Here is a 16443-nt window from a genome sequence, read left to right as displayed (position 1 = left end):
GAAAGATTTTTTTCAGATAAATCAGCAGAGCATTACACAATGTCAAATAGGCAAGAATCTACTAGCCCAAAAGACTACATTACTCAAGTGTAAGTATAGTCAATATCAACCTAGGAAGTGTTTCTTACATGATTAAAATAAATAAATTTTTTAAAAGATAGAGAGAAAAATTAGAAGATAAAAAGAAAGGCAGCAAAACAAGAAAGACAATAATAAGCACATAAAATTCTATAGGGAAGTGCAAAACATTAGGCATGGATTTTCAGCAAAATATTTAATAAAGTGATAAAGCTGCCAAAGAAAAAAAAAAGGATGAAAATAACTACCAACAAGGGACAAGACTGGCGTTATTGTCTATGCTGAGTTATGAAAGGCCCTAAGGAAAAAGAAACACAAAATATCACAGAATATATCTGTGATCTGTGATGCTCTTGAGTTACAACTCAACAAAATAAAACACAATGAAATGGCATAGGATGTCTTCCACAAGGATTTAAATGGTAGAGTTTCAAAGAAAGAAGATGACTCCACACACATAAATTACTTGAGTAAACAAGTCAGAGACCAGCTCTAGCAGAAAAGAACGGATGCAGCCCAGGAACTATTACTTGTAATGATTTCCAACAGAGATCTCATGGCTGAGATTTTGAAGATGTCCACCTTAAGGCCAAAACCTGCCTTTCACTGTGAAGGTGAATCTCACACTAATTAAAAGGACAAGCAATCAAATCTACCTCAGAGTTTACCCTTTCTTGAATTTTAATTCCAAAAACATGAAGTCCAGCCAAACCAAAAAGTCATGGAATCATAGAATGGTTTGTGTCGGAAGGGATCTTAAAAGGTCGTCTAGTCCAACCCTCCTGCCATAGGCAGGGACACCTCCCACTAGGTTAGGTTGCTCAAAGCCCCATCCAACCTGAAATTGGACACTTCCAGGGACAGGGCATCTACAGCTTCTCTGCTTCCAGTCTCACCACTGTCATTGTAAAAGAATTTCTTCCTTATGTCTATTCTGAACCTGTCTTCTTTCAGTTTAAAACCCTTACCCCTTGCCCCATCAATAGAGACCTTGGTAAAAAGTCTTTGTCTTTCTTATAAGCCCTCTTTATATATGGAATGATGCATGATGCAATCTATTTTCTATCAAGTTAATAAAAGAAACGGAAACATAATCATATTGAATACTTACAATCTGCCTCCCATGAAAAACAGAACAAAACAAAAAAAAAAACAAAACCAAAACAAACCAACAAACAAAACACCAAGCAAAATAAAGTATTATCATCTCCATCAAAACCATTTTCTCTGCCTATGCAGGCTGATGTGCCTCATTAGCACCATGAGTTCATGTTCACAAAGAAGCTTGTCTCAGCATGGGAGGCTCCCACACAGAGCCGGTGTCTCTGAAGTGCCAGAAAGTATCTGAAGAGTCCCTGTCAAATCTGATGGCCTTTCTAAAGAAGCTGTCTCATTTGGATGATACCAAGACACTTGTGTTTGCACAGAGAGAAGCAGATACCTTCAGCATCATCCAACAGCTTACTTCTTATTGGACATCAAAGCATTCTGTGGCTTTGAGGAACACCATTCGTCATCGTATTGTCCAAAATCCAAAAAAGTTTCCAAGTCAGATCAATTATCTCATTCCCTGTAGCAACAGCAATATTCAGAACACCACCAAAGAATCTAAAAAGAAAAACCCACAAATTGGGGGTTTTGGTGTCTCCCACTACCATCACCAGAAGAACAGTGAGGTTTTGAGCAATGCTTTATGTTCCTCCAGATCAACATCTTTCCTTCATTAGTGCCCTTATCCCCATCAATTTCTCAACAACATTTTCAAAACCAACTACCATTTAATAACATTATCAACTGCTTTTGTTAAATACTTAAAACAGCAGGCCTTCAATGACATAAGCATCATAAATTGTCCATAGCAAGGAAAATGTAAAGTATCTTGCTAATTGTATGGCAGTTCTCTATAAGCTGCTGAAGTGTGTTTAATGTTACAAACTGAAGTAAAGGTGACTGCCTCATTGCCATCCTGCAGCCCAGAGAAAGAGTTCAGAGTAAATTCTCAGTAACCACACCAACACCACACAGGCTTCCCCCAAACTAACTCTGGCTATTTGAGCTTTGACTTTTTCACTCCCCATAAACCACTCCAGAAGTACAGCACAGGCGTGTCATTCACTGAGCCACTTGAACTATTTATCCACAGTTTTTATCTTGCAAAACCTAACTACTCCTTTCAGCAGCAGTTAGCAATCTTAAAACTGGTTTCACAGAAGGAAGGTTCATTTCTAAAACAGAAGGTGAGATCAGTAATTGAGTAGAGATTTCATTGTACCATCAGTGAGTACAAAGTTTTCCTCCTTGACCCAAGCTCCCTGGTTCGGGGCATGTGCCTGCAAGACACAAGGTCCTTCCTCAGGGAGGGAGGGGGGATGCAGGGCATGCTTCCTCAGGGGATGCACAGCCTGCTCCTGCCTGCAGCCTGCCTGCAACCTGCCTGCAATGTGCCAGTCCTGCCAGGCAGAGCAGAGGCAGGTGGAAGTCAACCTCCTTGCTGTCTTTGCAGCATTTGGCAGTCCAGAACATAGGGAGTTCTTGTTGCTGCACAAAACACTTCAGGGTCTGCAATTGTGCATTGCTCCGGAAGACAACACTCCACTTTGTGAGACGTCATTTGTTCCACGAAAGGCGTATTCTTTGTTCTTAGACAGCAGGCTCTGCCTTTCCAGCTATGCCCCTGGAAGATCATGCCACACGAGCATGTTCAAAAGAATCACAGGCAAAAGTGGTTATTTTCTGCATTAGCTAGTAACAAGCGTCCTTCTGCACTTTAATATTTTCCTATTTCTGATGCACTTTATAAACATTTTTAAGCACTCACTACTCTCCTCTGAGCTAAGCAAGTATTACCAGCAGTAATGTACTAACCACTGGCACATACCAACCCAACACTGTGTTAGAGAAATAATTAAAGACCAAAGTAAAAGCCCTCAAAGATAGAATATAAGTCTTCAGCAAAAATGAAATAGATACCTCACTGTTCAGATTATCAAATGCACAATACTTGTCACCAGACTAATTTGGACAGTTATTAAGAAAATGAATGTCCTGCTAAAGAAGAGGCTTATAATACAGTACATTTGTTTACTGTGTCTTCTTACTATTACAGTTTCCATAGAAACAGGAGAGAGTTAGAAAATTTCAGCAGTGGGCAAAAAATTCTAATGATCTTTTTTAAAGAATCATGATATATATAAATATATCTATATATTGAGTTCAAATAGAATACATCAGCAAGACTTACACTCAGGTGTACGAAACATGGATCACTAGTCCTAGTGCAGAGGTGCTCATGATGGTACATGATTTCTAAGTCTTTATGGCAACAAAAGAAAGGAGACTTCCTTTCAGACACATTAGTAACAGTTCACACTATACTTGTCCTTCCTCTTCAGGTTTTTCAATTCCTTGTCACTTCCTCCAACTGCCCTCCAAATGCGCAAGGGAGCAAAAAATACTCAAGTATTTTCAAAATATACCTCCCTTTCCATGAAGTGTATGTGATATCCCTTACATTTATAATCACCTACAGCTTAAGCATGATGTAATTTCTTATGCCTTGTGGGCTGATTTCTGTGACTCACAATTTCCAAATATATTTGTGAAGGTGGTTCATGAATTAAAGTTCTGTCAGCTGAAGCCTCCAGCATTGTTCTGCCCAGGTTCAGTATGGAGGCTCCTGGCTCACAAGAAATTTTAATGGTACAGTACAGAGGATCAGTCCTTGGTCTATAAAGGACATTCAAGAAGCCCTTATATAAGGCAAGAAAGATTGCAAATTGCCCCCATAGCTTTTTGTCATGCCTTCGTTATTCTTTGGTAACTTTAGGTTTCCTATATATACCACTGAAAACCTTCAGATGATTCATCCCTGGGTTTTGCTGTCAGATGAGCACAGTTGTGAGTTATGTTTCTCGTAGTTTCTCTGGCACTGCATTCCTGCTTCTCGCTTCTTCCCTGATTTTAAGCTGTGTCCACATAAGACCTGGGGGAGCCTGGGACAGCAGCCTGGGTCAGCTGCAAATTCATGCTTCTTTACTCAAGCATTTAACTGCCTAAGTCTAGCAAATCAACATATTTTAATAAAATTAATATAATTTACATACATCTAATCTTGTAGAATTACTTTCATAGAGGTACACAAATATTACCTTCCTTTCTGGTGAAACATCTTCACCTTCTCTGCCCCTTTCCTGCCCCAGTGATCTTTGCCCCAAGAAGGATAAGCTAATAGGACAGTTTTTGCTGTTCCTAAGCTCTTCCTCTGCTTTTCCCTGCTCAACAGCATCATTCCTCTTGACTAGCAGTTTGGGAGATATTCTCTGGAGATATAGCTGGTGTCTTACCCAAAGCAGAGTCATACTGAGGTAACTAAACCACGTGTGGATGCATTTGCTACAGTTCAATCTCAAGTGCAGAGAGTGCCACAGTGCTTCTGGTAATATACTTCTACAATAAGCAGCACTAACAGCTTTGGGGATCACATGCATTACTGGTGCAGAAATGCCTGATATCTCCCATTGTGACAGAAAGGAGACAGTGGTTAAATTACTGCCTGTTGTGCACAACTGTAGGCATTAGCAGCTGTTACTTACGGTGCTTATAGTATCCCAAAAGACAGAACCATGTCATACAGCATTACTACAAATAAAATCATTTTAGCATAGAAAAAAACAAAACAAAAAGCAAACAAACAAAAACAACCAACCCTCCAACATTTTAAGCATAGAGAATATCACTGTAGTTTATCTTTAAATGGAAAACATGAACAACCTAGATGTTTTGATAACAAAATGTATGTCTCAATACTCACACCCCACCAGCTCAAACAAAAGAAATATGAAGGAGAAGAAAAAATGTACATTAATAGAGTCAGCTGAAAGAAAAAAAGGTACATCTGGAAGAATCTCCACCAGTATGTCAGTGGAAGTGGGATGTTCTTTTCTGGAAAACCCACATCTGGAAGAAAAGACAGATCTCATGGTTTTAATTGTGGAGAGGCTTGTACGCTACATCTTTTAAAATCTGTTATTCAGTCCTAGGGAGTTAAATACAAGTCCAAAGCATATGGCAGACTACTCCAAATTAAGCATCATGCCTTACAGCAAAAACATTGTTTGGGCATCTTATGAAAATAAAAGTTACCTAACACTATGAGTATCTTAGATACAGAACCCAATTCCTCATACGCTCCCACTCCTCTAGTAAAAATGGGTGGTAGAGGAGTGGTGGGGTCTAGAAGGACAAAATAAAGCAAAAGAGAGCTTCTTGAAACAGATTTCTTCTTAGAAGTGAGCAATGTGAATTCTAGTCCTTATTTTTTCTAGCTTACATTATTTTTGCAAGGAAACTTTTGGGACAAAATCCACTATTCCCACATTCCCTGAAAAAAAAAAAAAAGCTTCGCTCTTCAAAACCTTGAAGAGCTTCTACAAAGCTTACAATACAGCTGAAGTGAATCTAGGAGAAAAGACTGATGGTCAGTTTGAATGCTGTCTGTATTGCTTGCTCCTCTCAGGACTGGGAGTCTTCCCAGATCATGAAAGGATATATTTTTAGGATAACACTCTACTTAAACAGTTCAATTATGATTTAAGGGAAAAAGGAACATAATCAACATGTTAATAAATCTGTAACAAACATATCTATGACTTCTATACTTCACACATTTGAATATGTACGATTAAACCATATCAAGCAAGAGATCTGTCCATACTTCCAACTTGCCTCAAAGTAGCTGTAGAGACAAGACACTACTGAAATGGGGAAAAAAAGCTCCTGAGGCTTTTGAAAGGTGAGGGAACAGTTTTGGCCCACAATCAAATTCCTCTAGTAGGAATGAAACATTGGTGTGGTCTACTGTACCCATGTGAAACCAATGAATCCAAGACTCCTTCAGCATTACAGCTACACGAATTGCCTGTGCTCCTCACCATGGACTGGTAGTTGTTCTAGAAAACAGTGCTAACATTTTACTTACTCACTGTATGAGTAGAAATGTCTGTCTTTTGTTTTTTCTGCTCAATTACAAGCTCTTTAACTCTACCTACATGCTGCACTACGTTGGCCAAGTCGTACATTTTGCCAGTGGACTTTAAAACTATATTCCTCCACCAGACAGTGCCTGTGTATAGTACGCTTACACACGCATACACACACCCTCAGTCCACGTGATTTCTGTACTGCCTGCACAACTATTTCAGAAATAGATGAAAGCACTGAAAAATAAAAATCCCAAACTCTGGCATATAGAAATCAGTCATACTACATACTGCTTTCATATAGCAATACTCAGTCACATTACTAACATGACCAGTTATCAGAGCTGCCTGCAGCTTCTGCTGCTGCTGATGTACACTTCTCTCTTCCTTCAGCAGCTGAGCTGTATGCATTGGGAATGCTTTACAAAACATTCCAGAAATAAAGGTCAAGTAAGCCTTCTTGCAAGAGATGCTCTTTTCTGGAAAGAATTTCCTTCTTACACACCTTCAGCCACCAGGGCTCTCACAATGTTAGACAGAGACTGCAAACACACATACTAACATGTCTGCCTCTAGAATTAAGCTTCACTGAGTTAGAGCCCCTTCTTCAGCCCCTGATTCCCTCACACATATGAGAATGAGACTGTTGTGAAAGTGCTATTTTACAGCTAATGGTTTATAGCCAGTTCCAAGAGCACAGGGGCTAGCCAGCACTCTCCTTTCAGGAGAGGATGTTTTATTGATCTTGGAACATTTAACGTGACATCTCAACATCAGTGAAATCTCTTGCTCAACTGTTTGTTTTTAAGACTACGTAATTCTGGTGAAGCACAACTGTAACTTCTCATAGCAATCAGGAGAGGAGAAAAACATCTCTTGAACTCCAAAAAGGACTTTGTACTATGCTAGTAGCCAGCTAGGACACTGTGCAAAGATTGGAGCACCACAGCACCGTGCTGTGATCATGACAAACCTGACCTCTTTGAAGTCTGAGTCTACCTCAAACTGCCTGTAGTTGTGTACCACACAGAGACCAGATTTTAGTGAATTATGCTGGACAAATTCAGTAAGACAAGGCAGTCTTCTGGTTGGTTTGAGACTGAAAATGTATAGTTCCTTCTTCTATTTAGACATTTAGCAGTACTAAGAAGTCTAAAATGACCCACAGGATGCAAACTAACTTTAGAAGATAATATCTTCCACTGTCTGCAGGTTTATTTTTAACATCACTGCAAGTTCTCTGCCTTTCAGTGCCAATTACACCTTAGCCAAATTCTGAAACCAATGCTCCGGTTCCTCATGGCTGTGCTCCCTGTGCTGCTGGTCTTCTGTAGATATGAGAAAAGCTAGAGAAAACAACAATGAAAACCAGCGTTTGGGTAATAAGCTTAAATTCACCTCGTGGGCTGTGTTTAGTGTAAAAGAATCAGGAAATGAAAAAGTGAAAACCCACCCAGTCAGGAATAATGAAATGAAAGATTTGGTATCTTTACTCAAACCTCCTGGTTTTTACCTGTTTAAATTACATTAATTCCTACTATCAGATCCCCTTCCAGGCTGCCCAGGGAGGCTGTGGAGTCTCCTTCTCTGGAGACATTCAAACCCACCCAGACACATTCCTGTGTGATGTGCTCTGGTGAACCTGCTTTAGCAGGTGTGTTGGACTAGATGATCTCCAGAGGTCTCTTCCAATCCCAGCCATTCTGTGATTTTGTGATTCTGTGATTTGAACTAGCACTAAAAAAACAATCAAACAAAGCAAGCCCTTATTTTTCAAGTCTATAGCCAGTGTTAACATATTTACCCAAATCAACTAAGTCTTTTGGAAGAAGAAAGCTCACAGACTACAGCATATGAGAGTTTCTTTAGTGTAAAAAACAGGATATGAGACATTAGAAAATCAGAGATTATGCCGTGTTTAGGGAACTGTCACATGGTTATATGATTACCCATGATATAGAGATATAGGTTGAGGTTCTCAATGACTTTTTTCGCCTCAGTCTTCACTGGCAAATGCTCTAGCCACACTGCCCAAGTCACAGAAGGCAGTGACTGGAAGAATGAAGAACTGTTCACTGCAGAAGATCAGGTTCCAGACCATCTAAGGAAAATGAAGGTGTACAAATCCATGGGACCTGAAGAGATGCATCTGCAGGTCCTTGGGAAACTGGCAGATGAAGTTGTGAAGCCTGTATCCATTGTATTTGTGAATATGTAGCAGTCTGGTGAAGTTCCCACTGACTAGAAAAGGGGGAACATAACCCCCATTTTTAGAAAGGGAAAAAAGAAAGTCCTGGGAAACTATAACCCAGCCAGTTTCACCTCTGTGCCCAGCAAGATAATGGATCAGATGCACCTGGAGACTATGCTAAGGCACATGGAAAAGGAGGTGACTGGTGACAGCAACATGGCTTCACTAAGAGCAACTCATGCCTGACAAATTCGGTGGTCTTCTACAATGTGGTTACAATGTTGGTGGATAAGGAAAGAGAAAGTGATGTCATCTACCTGGACTACGCAAAGCACTTGACACTGTCCCGCATGACATCCTTGTCTGTAAACTAAAGAGATATGGATTTGATGGATAGACTACGCAGTGGATAAGGAATTGCCTGGTTGGTCTCACTCAAAGAATGGCGCTCAAGAGCTTGATGTCCAAGTGGAGACCAGTCATGAGTGAGAGAAGTTGTGGGTGCCTCATCCCTGGAAGTGTTCAAGGCCAGTCTGGATGAGGTTTTGAGCAACCTGGTCTAGTGAAAGGTGTTTCTGCCCACAGCAGGGGGCTTGGAACTAGATGATCTTTAAGGTCCCTTCCAACCCAACCCATTCTGTGAATCTATGATTATGTCGTGTTAGAGAACTGCTGCAGCTGCATTCTCTTCTAAACAAATCTGGGGGTGAAAAAAGGTTCATATTTCAACAAGTTACTTCGAAAACATGTACACTACAACAACATACATGAAAGAGGGGAGAAGGCTGTGCTGCCGTCCAGCGGGACCTGGACAGGCTGGAGAGTTGGGCGGGGAATAACCTGATGAAATTTAACAAGAGAAAGTGTAGAGTCCTGCATCTAGGCAGGAACAACCCCAGGTTCCAGTAGAGGTTGGGAAATTACATATTAGAGAGCAGTGTAGGAGAAAGGGACCTGGGGTCTTGGTGGACAACAGGATGACCATGAGCCAGCACTGTGCCCTTGTGTATATGTATAGGTGTTTCTAGAACTTTCATGAACATGTAATACTTTACAGCATTTAACCAAGCTCACAGTTACTAGAAATTTACACACGTCTTTAGCAGAGTTATCCCCCGTGTGTCCAGCACTGAACAAAACATACTTTCCTTATAATCTCACAAGGTTGTAAAGTAATTTCCACGCCTCAACAGCATAAAAAGTCTTCAGGTATTTAAAAGATATCTGCAAGGACCTGAGAAACACGAGGCACCTATCATCCACACATATTTATGAGTTTAAGCTGCAGTGAGGAAGGCTCAAATTATGTATCAGGAAAAGTTTTCGGTGGTGAGATCAGGGAAGCTGAATAAAAGGCCTGGAAAGGCCACACAAGCATCTGTCAGAAAAGAAGAGGGTACAGCTGATCCTCCTTGGGGCATGGTGCAGGTCTGATCCCTCCCTGTTTCTCACTCCTTGCTGCTTTGGTCACTGGCCAAAATACGAGGAATAGCAGCTTGGCCTAGAGACCCCAAACACCATCTTCCCAAGAAGAGGCCAACACAAAGCCGTGGCTGGGGTTCAGCCACTGGGGAAGGGACAGCAGAGTACATATAATATACTGCTTGCAGTAAGTAGAAAGTTTACCTCACCATATACCCATCTGTATGGCGACTGCTCCACAGTCCTGACTTTGGTGATCTGGTAGTGTCAGTAACATGGAGGAAAAAAGGAGAGCAGGAATACCTAAGGAAACACGAGACCCCTACATCATGTTCAGAATGCATTAGATGATATCCTTTCTTTCTCTTCCAGCCCAGAGCATTTAAATTAGATCTTCTCTGAACTGGATGTTTTCCTCCTCCAGGTTCATGTGGCATTATTGAATTAATTGCTGTCAACATTTTTTGCAATGCAAGCTATGTCTGACAAGAAGTTCTGTCACAGCTCATCACCTCTGCCACTGGGTATTGCTTCACACCCTTTCATCAGTTTATCCTTGCATAGTCCAGTTCAGTTCTCCCTTCTTCATCCTTTACTGGTGATCCCAGACACCTCTGCAGCATTAAGATAATGGGTATTGCTCATAACAGCTCTAATGACAGGTTTTATTTGTTTTTTTAAATTATTTTGCAAAAGTTCACATCATATGCCAGTCCAACTAAAAGCAAAACAACCCTGATACCAAGGTATGAGAATTTCTAGACTAACTTGAAGATTAAGAAAATACTTACTTACTCTCACTTTATTTTCACCCCCCTAATTCCCATTTCCATGGAAATAGGGCTGGAAAGTACCAGCAGGCAGCCTGCAGCTGAACACCTGAATGAGAACGCTCATGTTGAACTCAGCAAGCAGACAGCAGGTGAAGCCTGCAGGAACTGTCTAAAAACCTATAGCTACATCTTGAAAGTATAAGGACAATCTCAGTTTAAGCGAAGAACTTCTAAAGAGGGTGATACGTAACTCTAGTGAATATTCTTGTATTGCACCAGCTGATAATCTGACTTCCTCTTCTATTAAACATGAATAAAATTTCTTTATCTCAACAGGACAAGACAGAAAATGATCACAGTTAATTAAATACTTCAAAATGTTCAGATGGATGATGATTTGTTAGTGAATATGGTAAGTTATTTTTGTAACAGGACTTTGGCTTCTGAACATTGTCCTGTGATTCCTTCTGTGAAATCAGACTGCACAGTTCATACATATGCACTGCAAGCCCAGTTATTTGTATGGCTCTTCTTACAAACATCCATTGCATTTGAATAAATATGTATATATGGGGGAAAAAAAAGAAAGAAAATAACAACAAAGTAGTTGTTGGTACAACATTTGCTGGTTATAAAACACATTGGTTTTGAGCACCAATCCACACTCCTTTTATTTTAAAAGCTACTAAAGCAACACAATTGTAGATATAGTTAAGGAAAAAAAAAAAAGCTATTGTAACTTCTTTATCCAATTTAGTAAAGTTTCAGGCAGGAATTCTTTTTAATACTATCTTAATACAACCTTAGATTTTTCTCCTGTTCAATATTTGCTCTTCAAGCAACAGGAAGAAAAGCAAACAAGTAAAGGATGAGACATTACCGTCCTGGGCTATACTTTACCCAGTGAAGAGAATGGTTATTATTAAACTCCTGCTTTTGTATCTAAAGCAATTACCACTCTCTCAAGCACATATTATTCATCCTTTGCAGAGAGCAGAACAGTGGTCACACCTTTTTATAACGTAATTTTAGCCAATGCACTGGACAAAAGCGAATGATTATAACGAAGGTTTTAACGTCTTGTGCAAATCCAATATTAGTACACAAGAGCTGACCTGAAAATGGATGATGGCGGAACTTGAGACAACATAAATCTTTTTTCTTTCCTTTTGCCTTTTTCTTTTTAAAAAGAGTGTTGTTTAAAGTCTAAAAGAGCTATTTATCAGAATCGAGTCAGCCAGATAGGTACGGATGCTCTTTATTGTATCTATGCTCTCCTTCGCTATCGGAGAGGAAATGCAAGCTTAAAGCACCAGAGAATGGATCAACCCAAAAAGTGCCTATTGATTCATTCCTTCCTTTGGGATCTTCAGTGGAAAAAATGAGCCAAAATTTGCAGTCCACAACATATTAAATTCACATCTGTGATGGAAAAGGATAGAACAGAAGCTGCTTGTGCAATTTCCTTGCATGACAGGAAACTAATAATTGTGTGTCAAGAGCACAACAGCAGCAGACAAAGCACACAGCTGTCAGCACCTCTGCAGCACAAGAATGTCCATTTAACAGCTGCAGCAATGGTAAAAATCACACAGAGTGCCTTCTGCTAGTGACTCCCATTGATAACTCACGTTTTACTGCACCAAGTGTATTTGTGTTCACCTTGAGGATTATTTACTGTGCTAGATCATAATACAGGGAGCTCTGGGATAAACAAAAATCATACTCCAAATCATTCATTTATCTGGTCTAAGACTGCTTAAACACAGTATATACAAAAGCATAAGCTTTCCAATATATTTCTTCTTTTTATTTGTATGAAAGCATCTACAGCTAAACAACCCACATATACTGCCTGAAGAGCTCTATTTCAAGAAAGACTGGAAACAAAAATAAATTTTAAAAATACATACATTTAAATAAAAAGCAACCCACATCAGGGAACACTGATTTCTCTGTTTCAAAGTTGCATTCCCACCACTCAATTTTTTTCTGTTTTTAGGAGTACCAAAATGTATTGTATTTGATGGCTATCTTCATTTGGAGGGTAGAAAGAGAGTGTTTTGCTCATACCGTGTGGACAGTTTTCCAAAGCATTATCATAACTGAGGGCCTCGCTAAGCAGGGGAGAGTGGGGAGAAGAACATGGGGCCTTCACCTCTGCCTGAGGTTCACAAAAGTGACCATGAGCGGAGGTTTCTGACTTGGCTGAAGAGTTCCCACTGGCAAGCCATGGATCAGTACTAGAAAATATTTATAAAGGGAATTAGAGCTGGCTGCATGTATACACAGAGGGCGGTGGGTGTCCATCAAAAGGTATGGGTTATTTCTCCCAGCTGGAGCTGGAGAGAGAGAGGGCTATAATTCAAGAAAATAAGTAAGCTGCTCCCTACCAGGTCATCAGTGCCTTCACACTGTTTCCCCTTATGATCTTGTTAGGAATACCTGTACAGAGCATGTAACTGCTTTTCTTCCAATTAGCTTTATAATTGCTAATGCACCCTAGTTGTTGCTGGCTGGTTAACTTATGGGAGATGGAAAGAAACTGAGAAGGGACATCAAAACAGCTCCTACAGTACTCCTGTGGCACCCAAGAAGGAAGTGCAGAATAAAGATGTCTGGTCTGGGATCTACTGCTTCTTGAGGTACAGGGTATGTGATAGATACAGGTTCTGAATACCACTTAATGTGATAATGAACATACATTATGCTGGTGCATGACATACAAACTTTTAATTTAGTAATCAAAATATATTTATGATTAATGGAAAGCCACAAATAAATTAACGCTTAAGAAATGAAACATCACTGTCTATTAGAAAAGCTTAATGGGAGCAACTAGCTTGCAGCATTCACTGTTTTATTTAGAGACTGAAATTTTGTAGATGTTTTATGTGTTTGAAAAGTGAATCATTCTTTAACCTTTGAAACGCCTAATCTTGTTAAATATGTCTTCTTCCAAACTGCATTGCTGTGGAGCAGCTGAATTACTTTTTTTATCCTCCCTTTTGAAAGGCTCTGCAGGAAATGTTTTTATAGCCAAGAATAAACACTGAAAATAAAAGTTCGTAGCAGAAGTACTAGCATAGCCTCACAAGGGGACAGTGATCAGCACTCCCGTGCACCTTTCTTTCCACGCATATGTCTCTTCTCCAGTTTACAAATACAGAACATCAATACTGACAGAGTAAGTGTTGCCACTTCACATTCTTACACAGTGTAGGAAGGAACAGTAGAACACACAATTTTCTAGGGTACAGGCAATCCAGGGCCATACTACTTTAAAGCTAATTGCATATATTCCCTAAGAATCACGGTTGGACTAGGTCCGAAGGCGACCAGATGAAGGGATGGCCTGGCAGCACTGGCTCCATCACTTCCAAGGGCTCATTTCTCCCTGGGATTCAGCTCCAGTGCTGACAGCAGGAAAGGGGCTGGTCCTGGGGCACTCTGGAACAAGGACTCCAAGGCCCCCAAGCTGGGCGCTCCTGAACTGCTGAATGGACATGAACAAGTGGGGAAACTACATCTGTGTCTCTTTTTTTCACCCATTCCTACTCCCTACAGCATCTGTGTTCTTCCCTAATGGTTTTGGAGATTTCATTTAACGTTTCTTCCCCTCTTTTTTCTCCCATCCCACCTCCACACTCAAATCCATCTCTTTATCCCTCTCTCCTTTTTATTACAAACAACACTGAAGTCTGCATATTGCTGAATTCCTCCAAATGTCAGCAGCTCAACACAGACAAAGATGTAAAGCTCATTATCAGGCATTTCTCTGAGCTCACTTAAAGAGAATGGAGCTGGACAAGATTATATACAATGTATACATCTGAATGCAAATAGCACATTCCACATTTACACAAATTTAATTAATGTCTTCTTAGCTTGGACTAGTTGATTCAGATATAATCAAACAAGAAAATGGTTCATCCATCTCTAATAGACTCAATGAATCAAATTCAAAAATTCAGTTGTTCTTTTCCACCAGAAAGGAGCTGAAAAATTGCCTGTGTCCTCTCTAAAGTCTTCTTTTCCTCCTCTCCACCAAGTATTTAAACACCATAAATGGAGGAAATGGCACATAGACATCATTTATTTTGCAACTGCTGGCAACTCCCAACTATATAATACGTAGGCATGAAAATACTTGCTGTAGCAGTCACACAGAAGCAATAGAAGTTACAGTTGTTTTCATACCTAAATGTACTTGAATTGCACAGCAGTTGTTAGGTATCAAAAGCCAATAGGATTCCTCTCTAAAGAGCTTAGTTCAAAATTTTCAAAAACAAATTTTACCCTAGCAGGCTCCTCCTTTCTTTTATGTCCAAATGGAAGCACTTTTGAAGGTGATTGGCATTTTAGATAAATGTATTTCCTGATATTGATAATAAAGGCATATTTCACCTTCTTTGGATAAATGGTCAGTCTTACCGCCCAGCTCCAACCATCACTTCAGGTAACACTGGCTTTGACACCTACTTCATATACTTCTGTACAAGTCAAGAACATTTGGTCATCAAAGGAATCTGTATCAAATTCTTATTTTACAAATAAAATTTTAAGAAAGTTAATCAGCACAGGATATAAGCCCAGGAGCACATAGACAGGTTGTGGTCATTATACAGTGTTTTCTTAGTCCAGTTTTCAGGAAAACTTGAAATAATTACAAAGGCCAAAGTCTGTCTGCAATCTGTTCATTGATTAAAAACTTCCAAATTATTGCTGGAAAAGGTGTATTATTAACTATCTTACTATAATATACTGCTCCTGTGTTCACAGATGAAAATGGAAATGAGATTTTAACTTTCATTTGAGCAGTTGCAGGTAACCACAAGTCACACCACAGTTCAATACAGTTGTCAAGTTCTCAGTGCAACTACCCTTCATGCAAACTGCACCTGAAACACAAGTAATAGCCAGGCAAAGAACAAACCCTTTTATTTTAATTGTAGCTATTGGGGGAGGGAGAATGAAGCCTTTTAAGAGCCGCAAGTGTTCACATGTATTCCATTAATCAGATATCAAAAATAAGGCATATTATATAGCTCACAAGTGCATATGCAATCATTTTCACTCAATTTATAAAATTATAAAAATAATTTTAAAACTTATCTTAAAAGAAATGGTTTTTCTTGTAATAAAAGAATGTAAACTTAAATAATAATTTTCTTCTTGTCCATGCTATTGTTCTCATCAATTGATTTGTTCTGGCCACAAATGCATTACTTTAAGTCTCCTTCTATGCAACATAAGGCATCATTAGTGATATTCCTTCTTTACTCTATTCCTCTAGTCCCTGAAAAATAAGCATAAAGCAAGCATCTATCTGCAGTCAGAGCTACACATAATACTTACTGCTTAGCACCTTTGCAAATCAACAGGACCAGACTGCAGATTCCAGCATTAAACCCCTTTTCTTGACAAAATCCTAACTTTATAAATAACAATAGAGACACTTCAGAAGTTCATAGAAATAACTTTGTAAGCAAGACCTGATAGTAGTCTCTACAGCAGCTCCAGAAAGTTAACAGAACACAGAAAAACTTCACATGAAAGCAGGTAATTTAAATAAAACATCTAAGTTGTCACTCCCTAGAAGAGGACTACAATGATGGTAAGTAGCAAACAAGACTTCTCTATATTATCCAATTTGTGTTTGCATTTCTCCAAATCATATTACAACATGAACTCATTAAGCAAAAGGTTTACCTGTGTTCCTATCAGGTAAAATACAGCAATGCTTCTGCAGTATGCCAGGCAGGACCTGTTTTAACAAAGAAAGAGATGTTAAGGTACATAAATATTTTGATAACACACACAGAATAGCTGATGATTGCTGAAGTGTACATCTGATCAAGCTTTGTGCTCTCATACTGCACCGAAATTAGCCATCACCCTTTAAAGTCTGCAAATTTAAAACCAAAACCAAACAGTTTCTACTGACAGGAGGCCGGCACAGCCACTGTCTGGAAATGCTGAGTGTCTAACCTCTGAGAAG

The 16443-nt window shown here is 39.5% G+C and overlaps 1 protein-coding gene across 1 annotated transcript in view; it reads right to left on the bottom strand.

The window, feature by feature from the left end:
- DLGAP2 (DLG associated protein 2) overlaps positions 1–16203 on the bottom strand; it is a gene marked incomplete at its 3' end in the record, with an annotated part of 379588 nt that extends 363385 nt beyond the window's left edge. The window contains exon 1 of the mRNA XM_080342897.1: positions 16155–16203. The remainder of the gene's footprint in view (positions 1–16154) is intronic.
- Positions 16204–16443: the final 240 nt, after the last annotated feature.

Source organism: Nesoenas mayeri (assembly GCF_963082525.1).
Source record: "Nesoenas mayeri genome assembly, chromosome: 3".
In the NCBI taxonomy this organism is placed as follows: Eukaryota; Metazoa; Chordata; class Aves; order Columbiformes; family Columbidae; genus Nesoenas; species Nesoenas mayeri.
Note: the sequence above shows the minus strand (reverse complement) of the source record. Positions and strands in the feature narration are given on the sequence as shown.